General features: G+C 39.7%; 1 protein-coding gene across 4 annotated transcripts in view; it reads right to left on the bottom strand.

The window, feature by feature from the left end:
* Nucleotides 1–18,324, bottom strand: part of AFAP1 (actin filament associated protein 1) — a 121,577-nt gene that overhangs the window by 70,180 nt on the left and 33,073 nt on the right. The window lies entirely within an intron of this gene.

The following is an 18,324-nucleotide window of genomic DNA, read 5'->3' as shown; positions in this document are numbered from 1 at the left end:
GCAGAACAAATTTAAAGTTTGAAAGAACTTCTCAACACATTGATATTTTCATAAATCTTTAGAGAAGGGCTCTCTTTCCCTCATCTTATTTCTTCTGTTTGCTGTGGAAAAAAAGAGCAGGTATTCCTTTACAGTGATTTGTCTTTCTTGTAACTTCCAAAGACAAGCTCCCAACCTGTCACGTAATTTCTTATTACTCCCCAGATTCCTGATGATGCACTTCATATTTCATCCTATTTCTACTATTCCAGATCTCAAGGCTTTCCAATTCTTTCTAGAAAAAATGACATTCCTTCCATGTATTCCCAATGCTTCTCAATTTTATCAACAAACTTTATAAGCACATTTCTACTTTTTTCCTTTCAAATTACCTCTAAAGTCTTGCATTGTCTTGACGACTGCAGTAGCTCAGACCATACATATAAACACATTTGTTACAGCTTAATCGTATGATGCCTATTCAGCAGATTTATGAGAAACCCATGGTACTGAACCTCATTTTCATGCTTCAACTCTCTCATAATTCTGATTCTCTGGTCCCTTCGCTTAAGCAGACTTGCTATTTTTAGTTTAAGTTTCATCTTGGATATAATAGTTCACATTTCTGTACTTTCTGTATCTGATGACATTATCCTCATTAAAAGACGAGGAGAAACATCCATTTCATTTCAGGGCCGCACCTAGGATTAATCTCAGGGCTATCCTCATTCCAAAATGCCTCCACTTAATTTTTTCTCTATTTATTCACATTTGTTTTTATAGTCTTTTCAAGGCCTAACAGGGCAAACGCTGCTAAGCCTCTTCAGACGTCTAAAAAATACATTCTTTGCTGCTTACTCCCTTACCAGCTCTTCCCTACTCCTAATGATACGGTTGTTTACCCAAGTGAACCTGGAATCTTTTTTCCCATTTCTGGGAACATGTCTGGATGTTTAAACAACCCTTGGTCAAGATGCATTTGTTTTGTCCAACGCTTGAAAACAGCACCGTGCAGGGAAACCTGCAGATGTCAGCTATGGTTCTACAAGGGGCTGTTGGCCCCTTCTTGTCTCCAGTGAATGCACATTTTCCCATTTATTTGCTGACTGTACCTGCCAGTACGTTCAGGCTGTTCTGGCAAACCTGACATATGCCTAGCAGGCACAGAAGACACGCCAGTTTGCAACACTAAGGCACGATAGCGTCTTAACAAAGAAATCCCTGATAAGAAGTACACTTGGGCAAATCTTTTCTGAAAGACACCATTAATTTGCACATATACAACCATCCGCCCAAGTTTTCTCTTGGTGAATACGTTCTTCTGTTCAACTGAGCAGTAGCACTGCCATTATATCAACTGTCCACACTTTCAGGAAATTTGTTTCCCAAAGATTTTTACAATACATAGGCAGAAAGGGGGTATCCAAAATGACAGCAAAACTGCCTACATCACTTCACAGTGTAGCTCATGAAAAACATCCCATGGCTACAAGTCATTTTTTTTGCCATCACACTTGTAGCTGTCTAAGCTGTCTAGAAGTCTGTCAGAAATCTAAAGTATTTCATGACAACCCTATTACTTCCAGTGTTGTTCACATTATGGAACAACAATATACATACCCACAGCATACAGCTTTCTGAAGCAAAATGGTATAGGTTCAGGTCTGCAAAGCAGTAAATGATCACAAGTCTCAAGGAGGAAAAAAGAGAGAGGACCTATGGCTTAAAAAAAATAATACCCAAATAATCAGCTCTGAGTTATTTTGTAAATTATAGATTTTAGAAATAAGACGTATACTCCATTAAGTGTACAGCGGTCTCTTGCTTTTAAGTATGCTTTGAATATAAGATGTATTAATATTGTTGTTATGAGCTTGATTTTAATCATGGAATTTATGAATCTTTTCATATTTACTTATTTATTATAATACATGCATTTCAAAAGCTATCATTACCGTAGAATCTAGGCAGTCATTGTGAAATCTAATCAGTATACAGTTCTAGAAATGTATATTTTTCAAGTAGTTCTACAGCCATATAAATTACTGTCAGTAATTGCATATATTACTGCACTAAAATTTCTTTGCAATGGCTTGTTTTCTGGATTCTTTAAGGCAAGGGACTGTAAATTAGCTGAAAGGGAGCTCTCCCTTCTCTTCACCAATGAATACCCTGTGCCACAGTAACCGTATTTCTTTGCCTAGAACCTTCACTTCTGGGAAAGAAGAGAGAAAAGGATGAAAGCATCAGATACCATTGATGTGCACAGTGTGCGTAACTGTTTCCAGTTATTAAAAATGATAAGATCCTTGTACTCAGGAGCTTATAATCTAATATAAACGGATGAGAAATGAAAACAGAGCAAGAGGAAGTTATGAGGCAAAGAGACAGGGAAGGAACAGAAGAGGAGATGGGAAACCGCTGCTGGAGAGACTCCTGGGAGCTGGCATCAGCCCAAATCTCTCCTGAGGCCTCATCACATAAACGTGTGGCCTTCTCCTCCTCCATGTCTTTGGAGAAAATCTGCATTGCAGTCACTGGTGACCACAGTTCATTGACCTACAATGACAAAGTTACTGGCAGCAGTTTAACTGCACCCAGCAGAGGATTTTAAAAAAAAAAGTCTCAGTTAGGACTGATAGAGGATGACAAGATGAAGCTGATACCAGTGAGACAATGCTCAAAAAATCTTGAAACCACTGCATTAGTAACACGTTCGCTGTAACTGATTACATTTGGCCTGGTGTCCAGCACTGTGGTTCAAATATCTAATAGTGCATCATAAAGGAATACAGAGCGTGAGAAGACTTGTTCTTCCTGCCTTTGTAAGCTTGCAGGTATATGACATTGACTTCAAGTAAGCAGTCGTAAAAGGTACTTTAAAATGTTAGTAATACAACAGAATAAAATTGTTAGCATCTGTTGTAAATTGCTAGGCACAAATACTTAAGACATCGCTTCTCTTATTTTTCTACCAGGATTAAATTGGGGTTGTATTTTCTTTTGTGGGAGCTAATAGCATCACAAGCATCGAAGTGTGGAGGAAGGAAGTTCTGAATTTCACTTTATATATATGCAGTGATGTCAAACACCCAAAAAGAAAAAAAGGGAAACACTGTTCTCAGCTAGTAAGAAACGCTCTTTCCATGTATCTTAAAAATGCACTCTTCTTTTTTAATACTTTCGCTGCTTAAGCAGAGAACAGAAATACCGCCATGGAGTGCTTTTGAAGTATTTAAATAAGGAACTGAAAACTCTTTTTTCTAAGATGGTAACAAATAAGCTTGTATGTAGTCAGGAAAAAACAAGTTTGTCTGTTGTCAATCCTTGCCTTATCTTCTGGATTAAAGAATCTTCTCTTCTCCTTCCTAGAAATGTAACGATGTGCTCGCAAAAAGTAATGGAACTGAATAATAGAAAATCCACATAATGCATATTTCAGTAAGCAATCATTACTTCTGAAATGGAGACTAAAAATGAGAGGGTGATGCAAGTCCCAACGAAAAACATACTCCTCCAGTGAGAGATTACCCTTGGAAATCTGACATCACCACAAAATAAGAATAATAATCAGAAGGCTCTCAAAAAGGGGCCAATTTATTTGACAGTTTTGGCTGTATTCTCATTGCCAAAGGAATTACTTGTAAGTGGCAGGTGGTGAAAGGCAGGGTGGAGCCCAGGGATGGTAATCACAACAGTAAGCAGATTTTAGCTCAACTGAGGAGAAAAATCACATTCCATATTAAATGATGAGAAGTCCATTCTATGCTCAATAGGAATTATAGGCCCCTAATGGGCTGCTGCAATTGCCATGCACAAATAAAAAAACAATGATACATCCAGAAGGGTTTCCAAGACTGGCTCTCAAGAGTTTTAAAGTTTTTCAAATGACAGCACATAAAAAAGATATACACAAGCCAGCAGTGGAATACACCAAGGTAAAAATAATCAGAGGAAGGCAATTACATCACACTGTAGTTTTTGTTCCAAACCAGCACTAAAACCAACTGGGACTGAAAGAGCATGATGATGCAATTATTCCAAATCTACATTTATGGGTACTAGCCTATAACCATTTTTTAAAGAATATAAAGTTTTCACTTCCAATTGATTAAAAAAATTCTTGGGAGCAGTGCTATATCACACACATGATTTCAAGGTTGCTTAAACCAGAAGAAAAGACAAGGATGAGCTCATTAAAAGAATGATCAGATTGTTTTTTGGTCACTCACAGCAATTACAGTATCTCTTAACCTTGCCACACCACAAATGACCCGAAAGTGTTTTCCAGTTGACTAATATCTGCTGAAGAACTTTTAAAGAAAAAGAAAGACAAATCCAGGAAGGATGACAGGAAGTATTTTTAATAATTATTGTTTTGTCCATAAAATACAAACCCCAGGCAAAGTAAATGCACTTCCATGCTTGCATGTCTATTATAAATGCATGTATACAAGTATGCCAGTATGTCAGCATATATCTTCCAGGAAAGCCAAAATCTATGTCAGCATTTTGAGCCCTACCTTGACCAAGGTGGGGGTGGAAATCCCATTTAACTTCCTGAAACACATTTGATTGGATTTATGGATCATATCGATGCCAATCTTCAAGCTACACATGAAAATCAGGTATTGAGAATAGGTGTGCTTCAAGCCAACTACAACCCAATACAAGCGCACACATGCACATGCACGCGCGCGCGCGCGCACACACACAAGCACTATATTGGGTAACCACTAAGAGGTTTTCAAAGTAGATGTCTCAGCCTTAGCCTTGCCTTTATGGTCATTTATTGCAATGCTATATTAAACGAAATACATACCTAATCCTATAATAGTATTTATTCTCAAAAAAAAAATGTTCATGCTGCAGTTTTGTACTACATAAAAAAGATGTTCTCTAACTCATACACCACATGGCCCAATTTCAATGCATCTATGTTCTCACCTCTTAAAAACCTAAGCCTCCATATTCTGTTCACAGTATAATACTTTGGGACTTTCTTCAGAAAAAAAGTTAAAGCTAGTGATGGCTGGCTGGCTGAATGATTAAAAATTATCCTGTTTCAAAATCTGATTAAAGCCTACTAAGATCCCATGTGTAAAAACTTCTTGAAACATACAGACCCTCCCACTCTGCCAAAAAAAGCTCATTGGCATTTGGGTACACAAGCAACAGTGGAGAAACCAGACATATGACCTAGTTTTGAATCAAAACCAGAGTGTGAACTGCGTGTTCATACCCATTTCTATTGAAATAGTGTCATCATCCTTAGTTTTGGATGTCGTTATTTGAATATTTTATTAAGAAGTTTGTAACAGTATACCACTGGGGAAACCATGTCTGTATTTTATAAAGATATAAATATCAGAGACACCATGAAGAATATTGAGCCACAAGGAGACAAAAATCTTTAAACTAAGAAGAAAAACACAAAATCACTTTGACTTGCTTCCACTCAATCCTATAATGCAATTACAAAAATCCAGTAATTAATGAAAAAGTTCCTTTCATGACTACATTATCATTATCTGGGAAAAGAATTTCACACAGAAATACACAAAATCTGGAAGCAGGCAGTGACAGTGGATTTAGCACCAGGAAAAATTTTTACTTTCTTCAATATGCTACCAGAAATTACATGACATATTTGAAAACTGTATAAATATCCTATCCACCAAGAAATGTAAAGGCATGCTGTTTGAAGAAAAACGAGTGAAAAGACAAGACTTTTCACTAGGAGAGTTTTCTTGTGGTTACATTGCCCCTTCTTTGCTGCCCTACCGATTGTAGTGTATGAGGTGTGATGAACTCTACCTGTTAAGCATGCTAAAAACCTGCTCCAGAAAGCAGATGATCATCTTGGGGGTCCATGGTATTACAGGAAGGAATGGTAAAAGTGTATGAAAAAGGGGGGTACCCTAAATAGTAGATGAAGCCCTAAAGATGAAGAATTAGCATGGAACAAGTGAAACACATACAAGGATTGTCATCAGACTGTTTTAACATAAACATAATTATATTTGAGCCTCTCTAAAAACTCAAAACAATCATCTTTTGTTTCAAATTTGGAGCTTCTCAGACTGTCACAAACTCTGTTTCCAGACAGCTTGGGGCAAGCAAGGCAAAACACAGTTACTAAAAACTCCTCCTGTCTCATGCATATTTATGATCAACCTCAATGAGTGTCAAGGGATCATTTCAGCCACAACCCACATGTATTCCTCTTTTTCTTTCTTCCCTCTGCTTCAGTTTTCAAGGAATTGGCTTTTACAAAACCAGATTTCCGAAAAAGCTATCAGAGCTCCAAATGCTGCTGTTGCAATACTTGGGTGATAAAACCAGAGGTGGGAAAGCATTAAGGAATGTTTGGACAAGAAACAAGCTGCCAAAAATCCTACTCAATCAGCTACAGCCATGCAATGAGTGACAGCAATGCAGGAGTGTAATCCATTAGCATAAGGTAGATGGATAAAGAGTTTATTTTTTAAAGTCCAAACCAGTGTTTAAGCACTGCCACAGACTTTGGAGAGGAATGCCTCCTTTTAAGCAAGTTCACAGACTCAGAAAAAAAGAAGAAAGAAGAAAAGAAAGAAGAAAGAAGAAACAAAAGAAGAAAGAAGGAAAAAAGAAAAAAGAAGAAAAGAGAAAAGAAAAATTAAAAATTAAATAATTTAGTATTACAGGCATTTATTTTTGTTTAAGTATTAATTATCTACATTGAACTTGTGATATGTTAGCCAAAACCAAAAGCTGAATAACTAATTACAGAAACCTACAGTGGACTTTATCAAGTTGCTGAAGGCTTTCTCTAAAAGTATATTTTCCACATGAGGGTTCTTTTCCTCCCAAAATAAATGTAACATACCTTGTAAAGCAAAAGAAGATGGATTTCGCTCCAACTGCATGCCCAGCAGCCCGGGCGAGAGTCTCACCCTCCTGTCTCTGTGCTCACTGTGGGCATTCAGGTTGAGTTTTCTTTTCAGACTCCCATTACCCTACTAGGGCAGAAAATGGAAATTTCTTCCATTTAACCATCTCCAAATGTATCAGCTGACATCATCTCATCAGGACAAGACATTCCAGGTCTTGCTCACTGGCTCCTGCATTAGCTCAACTCCTCCATTACTCCAAACCACAAAAGATAAGCAGCCACTATGGAATTAATAAACGGGCTCTGATTCCACAAAAGAAAAGCAGTTCCCTCATGATGCAAAAAGGAGACAGAAAATCTGTGGTAGGAGGTGAAAGGCTGCCACAGACTCCAGGTCCCAGGAGGAGATGGGGCTCAGTTAAGGCTGAGACACACAGAAGCAGATAACCTGCGGTAGTAAAAGGAAAGCAAAGCATTGCAGTGCACCTTGTGAGTTCTTCACTCAGGTCCTCAGCTGCACACAGATCCCTTTTTAGGTTAGGATTTCTTTCAAAGTTATGAATAATTACATATCCAGCAGAAATGTGAGACAGTAAATTAATGAAGTTAATGGAATGGAGAAACAGAATAGCAAAACAATGACAAAGAAATACAAATATGGTAATGGTGGGAACGGCATGTTATAATTTGGTGGTTTTTTGTGTTCAGCAATACAATTTTTATTATACATGTCAAATACCAAACTTAAAAATTGCTCAAGAAGTCCCGAGTCTGATCTTGTCAGCCATACGTGCAGTACAATCCAAGAATAGTTTGCGCTCTGTGAAACTGGTGCTCTAGGCTCCCAGTTTGCAGCTAATTTAAAGCCAGAAATGAGACAATATTGCGTTTTATAAGAACAGATCCAGAAGTCCTCACATTTGTATGGAAAAAATAAATATTTTTGTATCCTACAACACTTTTTTATACCACAGTTCTCACTGCTGGGTCCATTATGCGATGAGTAACTTCTGTCATACATTGCTTATTGTCTTCCCAAGGAGAGAAGCATGTTCTGCTTCTTCTGTCAGGCTTTTGAAAATTTCTTGAAATAGATGTACACATTGATACAGATTTATCTTAAGAAAATAAGACCAAAGGAACGTATTTTTACACTGATAGAGAGTAGAATGGTGAGAACTGAAATCTCCCTTCAAGTGGAAAATACATCATTCCTTACCTCACACCAGTGCCCCAAGAAACATCTGTCTCCTTTACTGTCACCCCTTATTCTTATTTTGGAGAATTTCATTATGTGAGAGGTAGATCGTAGTCAACAGAAATAAAATATTAGAGCTTAAGGTAGCTTTGAAACTCAAGCCCCATAGGTGAAGAACCATTAACATAAAAATGGGGCCCGAGACTGAGCATGCTGTAGAGGAAGGATCACAAACACTCTGGAACAATTTTCATGAACAGATTTAGACCCCAGAAATCTGATGTAAGACGTTGTCACCATGTCACCAACAGCCACCCAGTGAACCATATGAAACACACTAATTGTAAAGCCAGATATTTTCAATAACCAGAGTACTGATACATGGTGGTTTTTGTCTCCAGCACTGATCAGGCAGAAAACAAGGTATGAGACCATTACATTTTAAAAGACTTGAACATTTCATGGCATGAAATACAAACCATGAACTCCTTTAAAAACCAGTAAATGATACATCATTTTAATTACTGACTGTATAGTGTGTCATAAGATGGACAGAACCACTGAAATTAGTGAAGTTACTTCTTCATGGTAGCCTTCAAAATGCACAGTCAGATCCCTGAAACGTTAAATACTGGATATTGCACAAGCTTTTAAAGAAAACTCCCGTCTTTCTCATACTACCAACAGTTACTCTGAAGACTCATGGTGAGCTGGATCCGCAGAAAGATGAAGTGTGAGGCCAGACACCAAAGTGGACTACAGCACTCTTAATTCTGTTTGCTGGGATGTTTCTTTAGAGTACAAAATTCTAGCAGAAACCTTTGCCTTAAAAAAATACAGATTCTTACAAACATATTTAACTACTGTGTTGGGATTTTTATATACTACCTGTCTGAACACAAAACTTGGACTTAAAATTGAATTTCCCTCACCAAATAAAATAAACATTAATCTATATTTATATTCTAAGGATACAGAATAAAATAAATAAATAAGCAAATTCCCCTCACAACAAAACAGAAAAAAAACCCTCATTGAAAATTTTGGGTCCTTAGCTGGTATAGTTCTCATGGTTTCAGTGATGCTCAACTAATTCATTGCAACCTAGGATATACAGCTAATACTTGTGTATTACGGAGACTTCATTTGAAGTATAGATGTGCCTTCAATTTATCATGAAACCAGAAAACATATGTTTAACAAACACTAATAAACCGCTGCCAACACCTTTCTCTCAGGCTGCGCCAGCCACCTTTCCTCCTCTACCTGATCACCCTCGCACCTCTTTGGAATACAGACTGTGCTAGACAGACTTACCTACCAAATCTTCGGGAAAACTCACCTCCATGGTTTTCACTCCCCTTGGCCACTTTCTGTTTTCTGCACATTATCCAGTTTTTCTACATCTGGTTACGCTGCCCCATATGTTTGGAACAGCCTCCCTTCTCCCTGCCAAGCAACCTCCCTCTCTCCCATGAAATCCCTCTTTCTTTCAGCAGTCCCTTCAACAATAATCCTCACATTCCCCCTCGCCTAACAGTTGCGCCATGGCTCGTCATGCAGCTGGTTTTTTTATCTACCTTTAGGCCAGACCTTGCAAACATTTTCCCATGGTAAAAAAAAAAAGTCCCAATCCTTCTGATCGGTTTCACTAACCACAACACCAGGATGAGTTCAGAGAAAAAAAAAAAAAAAAATCTGTGGTTTAGTTATTAACATCTAAAAGGCAGTAATTTCATTCCTGTGCAACAGGAGCAAAGTAGACAAACAGTCGGATGTCTGTTCATCCTGCCAGCAGCGGGAGGATGCAGCGCGGAGGACGGGAGAACAGGGCAGCTGCCGGGACGTACCCTGGCATCAACACGGGCACTGCCTGGCCGGCTGCGCCTGCTCCACCCTCCCCCTTGGCCCTTTCCACCAGGGAGGTGACATTTTAAAAAAAAAAAAAAAAATTCCATACAAGAGTATTTCAAAGCTCTGAGGATGTATGTCCAAAATGTTACCATTACCAGAGGCTCTCGCTCACCCTGAGTCTGGGTGCATTTTTTGAGGTCAATGAGCTAATTTACTGTTTGTAAAATGTGCTGCCACAGAACTGAACAGCACAAACAACACCAGCTTCTCGCTGTTACGACATCTAAAAACTTCATATCTGGCCAGATATGAAGAGAAAAAAAAAGAGGAAAAAAATGCACTTTACATATATCCTCAGCATATTCTCCTCATGATTGCCCGCTTGTGTCAGCTGATGGATACCGTAAAGATAAAAATGGACCATTGGATCCAGAACAAAACCCTCTATTCAAATTATGCAGCTACCTCTGAGCATACTTCAGCAATATCACTTGGGCAAGGAAGCCACATTTTATGACTAGGAGGATCACTGCGACTCCATTTGTCCTCACCAGCCTTCTGTCACAGCTGAGGGAATATCCTGATCAACATGAGCTTCACCAAGGGTTGGGTGTGCCATTGATCTTGTGCCTTTTATCGCTGGATAAGGTCCTGGGATGGCTTGTTTAACAATATTTGCTGAAAGGTGCTTCCCAGTTCTTCCTGTATTCCTGAGTAACAAAGAAGATGCACTGCCAAATGTCCTCCCACTGAGATCTCACAGGCAAAAACCCAGCACCCTCCCCCAAGAAAAAAAAAAACAGCAAGGATTTCAGTTTATAGCAAGTTTGCATATTTTCCTGGGTTTATGTGCTTTGTTTTTCACAGACTCATAACCTAACTAGGAAACCACAGACTGCTGCATCTGTTGGCCTCAGTATTATCAAAAATGTGCTGACTCTATATAAAAGCTATCTCATTGCATCATAGCACAAACAACCCCTGTCACGCCTGTGGCCGTGCGCAGATGAGCCCTGTGCAGCATCCCTCCGCAGCCAGACTGGGGAAGGACCAGCAGCTGGTGCGGCCGGGCAGCGATCGGGCCCCGCTGGCTCAGCCCGGCATCAGCCACAGCCATTACACAAAGGTAAAAGCAATCGATGGCAAACATTTGCATCCTTGCCTCATCTCACCATCTGCTTCTGCTGCTGCTCACTTGAAAATTAATACGGTGGTTGCTTGAATCAGAAGCTAATGTCTTCCTTAGCATTACAGATAATTATTAGACTACGCATGCAACCCTTTTTGCAACTCAAATGGGGCGACAGTGGCCTCTAATCTGACTGGATCCTTCCTTCATCAAGAGAGACCAAAATGCTTCATTTGCAATTGTAGACCCTGAAATAAATCAGACTGAATGGTCCTCCTCCTAGTCTGTGCTCCCTACCTCCCCTTCTTCTTCTTCTCCCATACACTTTCATCAGAGCTAAAAAGTAAATTAATAAAGTGTATATCTCTTTCAAAGAACATAAGAAGGTCTTTCACAAGCGAACATACGGAAAACTCAGGGTTGGTCTTGCTTGTATAAATTACATCTCCTAGCCCAATTTCTAGGGGCTATTCACCAATCATGGACATTAAGGAAACAACTAAAATTGCATTTTATCATCTCGATCATTTATTCCTAACAGTTTCCTATTTGCATCTGATTTGCACTGCATGTAGAAAAGCAGAAATCTTAATTCTGTGGCCTTTAATCCAGAGAAAGTCTTAAAGAGGTATTCCCTATATATAAATTGTAACATACTGGTTTTAGAGAAGGACTAATTTCACAGGCTTCAGGGGAAAAACTCTGAGATAGAAATCTGTTCTCTTCTTTCCCATGTAAGACACGCTTGAAACTGCTTATAGGAACATTATCAAATTGAATATTTTTAAAAGCCTCCTAGTAAAAATGGTTTTACCCTACGTGTACTTTTCATCATCTGAGTTAGAAATTATTTTCAATAAGAAAGCAAGCAGTCAAATCCACTTTGATAGTTTTTAGGGGAATTCTGGAGAAATGTATATATTTAAAAAAAAAAACCCGAAAGAACCTTCCCTCCTGTTCAAAGCAGTTTGAAAATGCAGTGAAGAAACTTCTAAGAAGAAAGTTTTCAACCATTTTTTCATAAGCTATACTTTGAGCACCGTGGTTATAGCGAATAAGCTGCTAAAACTAAAAAAAATGTAAGAAAGGACAAAATGTTCCATCATGTCCTAGTCCTTTCCAGTTCTGTCCCCCTACTTGCAGCGGCTCATGACATGTATACACATTAGCAATAAAATAATGCAAGATGACCTCCTTCACCTCCTAGCAGTAAGACAATGACAGACAATTGGCAAAAGGCAGAAAAGTCCAGTGGAACCAACAGTATTCCTTGAAGAAAAACGAATAGGTTTATCTCAGTTAAATAGTTTGTTTAGAGGAAAGATGCAAACATGCATTTGCAGTAAAGAGTTTTTTTTCTCTTCTATGTTGCCTTAATCTGTTTTCCCATGATTATATTTTTTCGCCCCCAATTTTTCTTAAGAGACATACAAAGAAAGGCAAAAATCAGCTTATGCTTTCTTTTCATTCCAGATGGTAAACTGATGAAAACTGACTAATAGCCAAATCAAGAAATGAATTATGATGAAGGCATGGATTCTAAAAAAAGCCTTTGCAATTTTTCAAGTGAGAGAAGCAGGAGAGCAATATAATCACATAACTTTTAGAAGGTAATTTACATTCCCAAGGCACTGTAGAGCCATTAACCGTTCCATTTACCTACCACTCTTTTGGGTTTACAGAGTAGCACTCTCTCTGGTTTACAGCTGGGAAACTGAGGCAGGCTTAGTACCACAGTGACCTTCACGGAGCATAACTCAGCGCTGCCACCAAAAGGAGCAGCTGCACGTATCCTTCCCAGGCTGTCATTCCTGCCTCTTCTCTGGGCTGGCACATGTGTTTGTGCAGCCACAGGACGGACTGGAGCAAGAGACTGATACCGTTTTTAGGTGCAATACCTAGTTATGCTAGAGTAACTTTATGGTGGAACACCACCATAGACCTACTTGCACCTAAATTAATGCTCTGTGGAGCTCCATGGGGCTGTAGTCCCAAATTCAGGCTGTTTAGAAATCCCTTTTATCCTAGTATGAGGCAATAGTGGGGGATCTCGGTCTGAAAGAATCAGGTGGTCTTCACTGTCCAATTTCCTGGCATATCACAAGGAGAGATAGGACACATCGAGGGCTGGTGTCCCATCCACACTGCATGCTGGAGCAGTTCTGTGCACATCTTACAGCAGGAATACCTGATGTTTCCCTCCTGGGGACACCAGCAAAAGATGTGGAAAATTGCACGTTCTGCACTCCTCTAAATCCACAAATTTGGTATCAGCATCATTTCTGTGCTATAGCATCAAATTAGCCTTATAGACCAAATATATCCATGTTGAATGTGTAACACTGAATGTTTGAGCCACAATCTCAGATCCAAACAGCATTTGTCTAACGATTCCCATTAATGGCAAAGTTCTCCCAATGTCAACGGCTGCTGAGATAATCTAACCCTTAGCACGTCTGAAAATCCAAATCAAGCTGTGGCCCTCTCAAGACAATCTGACTAATTTTATCCTTTTTTGACAGTGTTGTCTATTTTTGTCTTTGGCTTTTGTAATTAAAACGTAGATCTAAATCATGTGACCTGGATGCAGTGGAAAGTCCTTAAGGACTTTTTGAAAAAGAGATAAGCTTTCCTTAAACCTTAAAAGAGCCCAAACCCCTATATAGTAAATGATTAGATATTTGTATTAGAGAATTCGAAAAAAATGTTCAAAGCATATAGAGTTTACTATTATGCTATTAATAACTTTAATAATATTTAATTTTACTAATAAATTTCTCCACCACTTTGCAGGTTTCCCTGACATTACAGGGCTGTCCCAGGGCCACAGCCCTGTGTATGAGAGCAGACCCCACTGGCAGGAGCTGCCTCTGCACATGCTGCAGCATGGCTTGACTAGATGTGCAGATGCTAATAAATAATAATAATGATGATGATGATGGCAGAACCATGTAAGCGTTCCTGACTTTCTAGTTTCCAGCCTCTCCTCGATCTATAACGCCAAACTGCCTCAGATGGCTGGCGAGAAGTCAGACGCTGACAGCCATCCTGGCAGCGCTCTCAGCCCCCGGGGCCCCTCACCTAATTAGCCTGACATGGAGCAGAAGGATGCTGTGCTGCTGCCAAACGGGGAGGTGCGGGCTCAGAGGGACACCCAATTTCAGCATACGATGCTCCTCACTGAATCCAAGGAGTCCTGCCTGGGAGGACAATCACAGGCCACGTTGGGCCCCCAGACCTACATTCCTGGCTTGCACTAGCCTGCAGGCAAATGGCTTACCTAAGTCCAGGAGTAGTGAGGAAGAGGATTGGATTTCAAGCCAAGCCAGATATCATTTGCAGCATGGATTAATTAAAACTACTCAGATTTCACTTTTTACCCTCCCATACTGAGAAAGAATAAATGCTTCAGAATAAAAATGCTCAACCACGCCAACACATCTCCCCCACCAATGCCACCAACTGATTGTGCATGTGCCAGGGTGCAGCCTGGCCTTATGTGGATAGCGTAATTCTCTGACATGATGACACTGACAAAAATTATTTCACAGGCTACGGTGAAACTATATCCCACTGTATCAGCTTAGCCTACAAGTCTGAAATGAGAAGAACATGGAGAAGTAAAACAAGAGGTGAAAATTGTCATATTCAAGCAAACCACATGCACAACTCTGAAATGTTCATTATAAAATTCCAAGCAATGGTCTCAGTTCTGCAGCAGAGAGAGACTATATTTTGAAATAATGAAAGAGCAAGGGTGGAAGGGGGCTTGGAATAAAAGTCAGCAGGTGTGATTATTATTTGGAAAATTCTTATGCACTTATTCTTCAGACCACTGCATGAATATTCATTAAGCCTCCCAGCTTAGGGGGTTTCAGAGTGGAGTGTTGATATCTTCACTTTATAGAAGAAAAAACAAGGCATAAAAGCCCAGCTTCAGACAGCTAAGTGGAACTTCAGGATTGTAGTTTCTCTATAGCCTCATCAAGTCTTTTACCAATTATCTTTCTTTAAGGTAAAAAGAGCAACAACTAAGTGACTGTGGAGAAAAGCAATTGCTCAAGACCACTACAAAAATAAATGGCAAAGCCAGAGATGAATTCAGAGCTCTGAAAACTCAGTCCAGTACCCTGGTCCTTCGAGAACACTACTTAAGTGTAGCAAATCATGAGCTAATATCACTCTTTCGAGCTCTGGTAGCAGTTTCCCAAAGCATGCTCTGTGAGGCCACACTTCAATGATCCATGCAGCTGATCAATGGAGCAGTGCTGTCAGCAGAGTTTCAAATTAAAAGCAAAAAGAAAAAGGTTCACTGAGCACTTGACATAAATTTTAGGTTCAGCAGAAGTGCCTCAAAACCACTGCTCTTTGGCAGTTATCACAGTCAGATGGCATTTTTCAGAAAATATCTCACGTTTGGAAAATAACGTTTTGTCAGGGAGTGTCTTGCAAGCCCCATACACTCTGATTTGCAGTTGAGGACTACCACAGCAAACACCTCCCTGAGTCTAAGTTAGAGATGGGCACCTATTTAAGTGTAAGTTACAGAATCCACATCCGTCAGCCAAACACTGGGGCAAACAGTTTTGCTTCAACTCAGAAACCTATTTAGAGAAGAAACAATCCTGGCTGCTAAGTCTGTGTGGAAAGCCTAGGAAGCAGTCAAATGATATGCTGTGCCCCGATACCTTTGCTTCCCAAAAAATAGAGGACTAAAAAGAAGATACTAGAGGACTCAATAGACCAGCTTCTGGTTCATCATGGACCCGTGAGATGCACTGAAGCAAATGGTATCTCCTCTCTAGCCTCCAGGTTCCCCATCATTGGAGATAAAGATAATAATTTTAATCCCCTTTGGTTTTAGCCTTGATATCCGCTAAAGAAAGACACTACATTACTTAGATATCATTATACCATGTTTTTTAAAACACACATATGAAAGCGACGTAAGAATTCTTGCATATGCCATCTAACAGTTTAATGGTTTTGCAACCAAACAAATCTGAAAGCATGACAATAAGAAAAAGTGCTGCAAATGTAGCTAACCAGAGTATGATCTCAAAGGTCTGCCAGCGAGCAACCAAACATATCTGTCTTATTTGTTCAGTCACTTCCAATTTTCCCTGCATTAGAAGACAAGAAGTTGCTATTTAGTCTCATTTACAGTAGATTCCTTTGAGTAAAGGACACAGGAAGGGTCACTGGTACCCTGGCAGGGTTTAATCTCCTAGGTGGTCTAAATAATAGTGAAGTTTTTCCAAATGAACAAATAAATATGTATCTTCAAGCCTTTCCCACTTAAAAGTAAACAATATGAAGCTAAGTAACATAAAAACTTTAAGGAGAGTAAAAACAAATCAAAGAAAAAGACTGAGGCAATACAGATGGTAGAAACCTGAAAAATGCGAAGTCTGGGAAGGGGAAAATTGGGAAGAAACTTTAGGAAGGAGCTCTGAAAAGCTGCTCTCTACACTGCACTTTCATACAGCGTGCCTTAACTGTGGGCTTGCCTGATGCTGCTGGGAAAGGTCGTTCCCATCATTCACCCATGAACTGACGCAGAAACCAAGGAATGCCCATTCCCACCAGCTCTGCTGGACTGCGGGCTCCCCCGTTGTTCCCTTCTGCTCTTCCCCGGCATGGCCCACATGGAGGAGAGAGCGCCACGTCACTTCTTAGTAACAGCCCAGCAACTCCCGATGTGCCCTACGGCACCTCCCCAGTCTCTTTCTGTCCCTGCCATCTTGATTCCACACTCCATCCCACGTGACAAAAAAGAAAATTCAGTGAACGTATCTACTTCATGTACCACGACCCGCAACAGAACAGGGAACGTATCAACAGTGGGACAGAAACAACACTAATTTTTGTAATGCTACATGCTGCTCAAAGAACCCACGTATAGATGATTAAAATGCTCTAAAAGATCAGGCAGACTTGCTTCAGAGAAAAATCAAAACCATAATCCATTTGACTTAGGAAAGGAAAAAGTGTAAAGATAACAATGTAGAACAGGACACTGGGATTCTATTTACTCCTCTTAATAATTAAACAGCAAGAAAATAGCAAAACTGAAAGACAACAAACAGATAAAAGGAAATTACACAAAATTTTCACATGAAAAGTATGAATATAAAATATTAGCAAGGATGCAGAGAATATATTTTTTGCTAATAATTCTGGATCACTGTGTAAGACAAAGACCAAACAGGGTTATCTATTTCCCAGGGGTTAAGAAGAAACTTCCCAGAAGGGCAGGTTATGCCAAGATCACCAAACAGATGGGGTAAGGCATCCTCTTTTTGTGAATTTGTTAGATGAGGTGGATCTCTGGCAATAGTGCACTCAGACAAGGGCAGATAGGAGGAAAGTGCTGCATTTGCTTTGGGGGCATCTTAGCCATATTTGATTCCATCATCACTAATTGTCCCTATTTCTGCCCCTACACTTGGAGCATGCCCTGGTGCCAGCAAATCAGCAGAGAAGACAGGGGAGAAGCTGAGTGCAAGGAATAGTCTGGGTCATGGTTTATTTGTTTATTATTTTGTGTTTCACTTAATTCTTTTCTAATTTGCACATGTTTTCCAAAGGCATTGCATCTTGGTGTTTTCTTACAGATTCTGCACCTCTTAACGAGCCTCTTTGTTGCCTTTTGGCTTTGGATAGGCCTTATGTCTCTTTGCAAAACTTTATTTATTCTCTTTGCAAAACCTTATTTATTGTTGGACACTGGTAGTGAGATCAGCCTCCTCAGAACACAAGTGTGGATACAGTCCAAACCCCCATAGAGTTTACAATCCAAACATTCACTCAGCAGAAAATCCTCGTTAGCTCTGTTTCATCCCTGTCTCCTACCCCCTATTTATTTTGGCATTGTAAAAGAATATGCTGTGTTCTTGAAAACAGAAATCTGCTCTATAGTAGGATTTAGGTACATTAAAGCAGGTAAAGTGTAATTTTGACGAACATTTATGTAGTAGCCTGGTAGGAGTGCAGCCGTTCAGCTACACTCTTTGCAAAAAAGAGATGCTGAACTGCATGCGATAGCCACCAGCTTCACTGTGGCACCAAGAGGGATGGAAGAAAAGGAGCAGCATCCCAGAAATGCAGTTTCCCAGTTTATAGCATCACATTCCTATTAACTGAGCAGTTGTGAGACCCTCCAGTGTAAGACAGTTATATATAAGCACATACATATCAGATCATAGCCAAGGGTCTTTAGGAGCTTCAGGATCATTTGAATTCAGCCTCACATCCCACTCTGATGGAGGTATGTCTTGGTATATGAGG

Source organism: Aptenodytes patagonicus, chromosome 4 (assembly GCF_965638725.1).
Source record: "Aptenodytes patagonicus chromosome 4, bAptPat1.pri.cur, whole genome shotgun sequence".
NCBI classification, from domain to species: Eukaryota; Metazoa; Chordata; class Aves; order Sphenisciformes; family Spheniscidae; genus Aptenodytes; species Aptenodytes patagonicus.
This window is presented reverse-complemented; position numbering and strand designations above follow the sequence as displayed.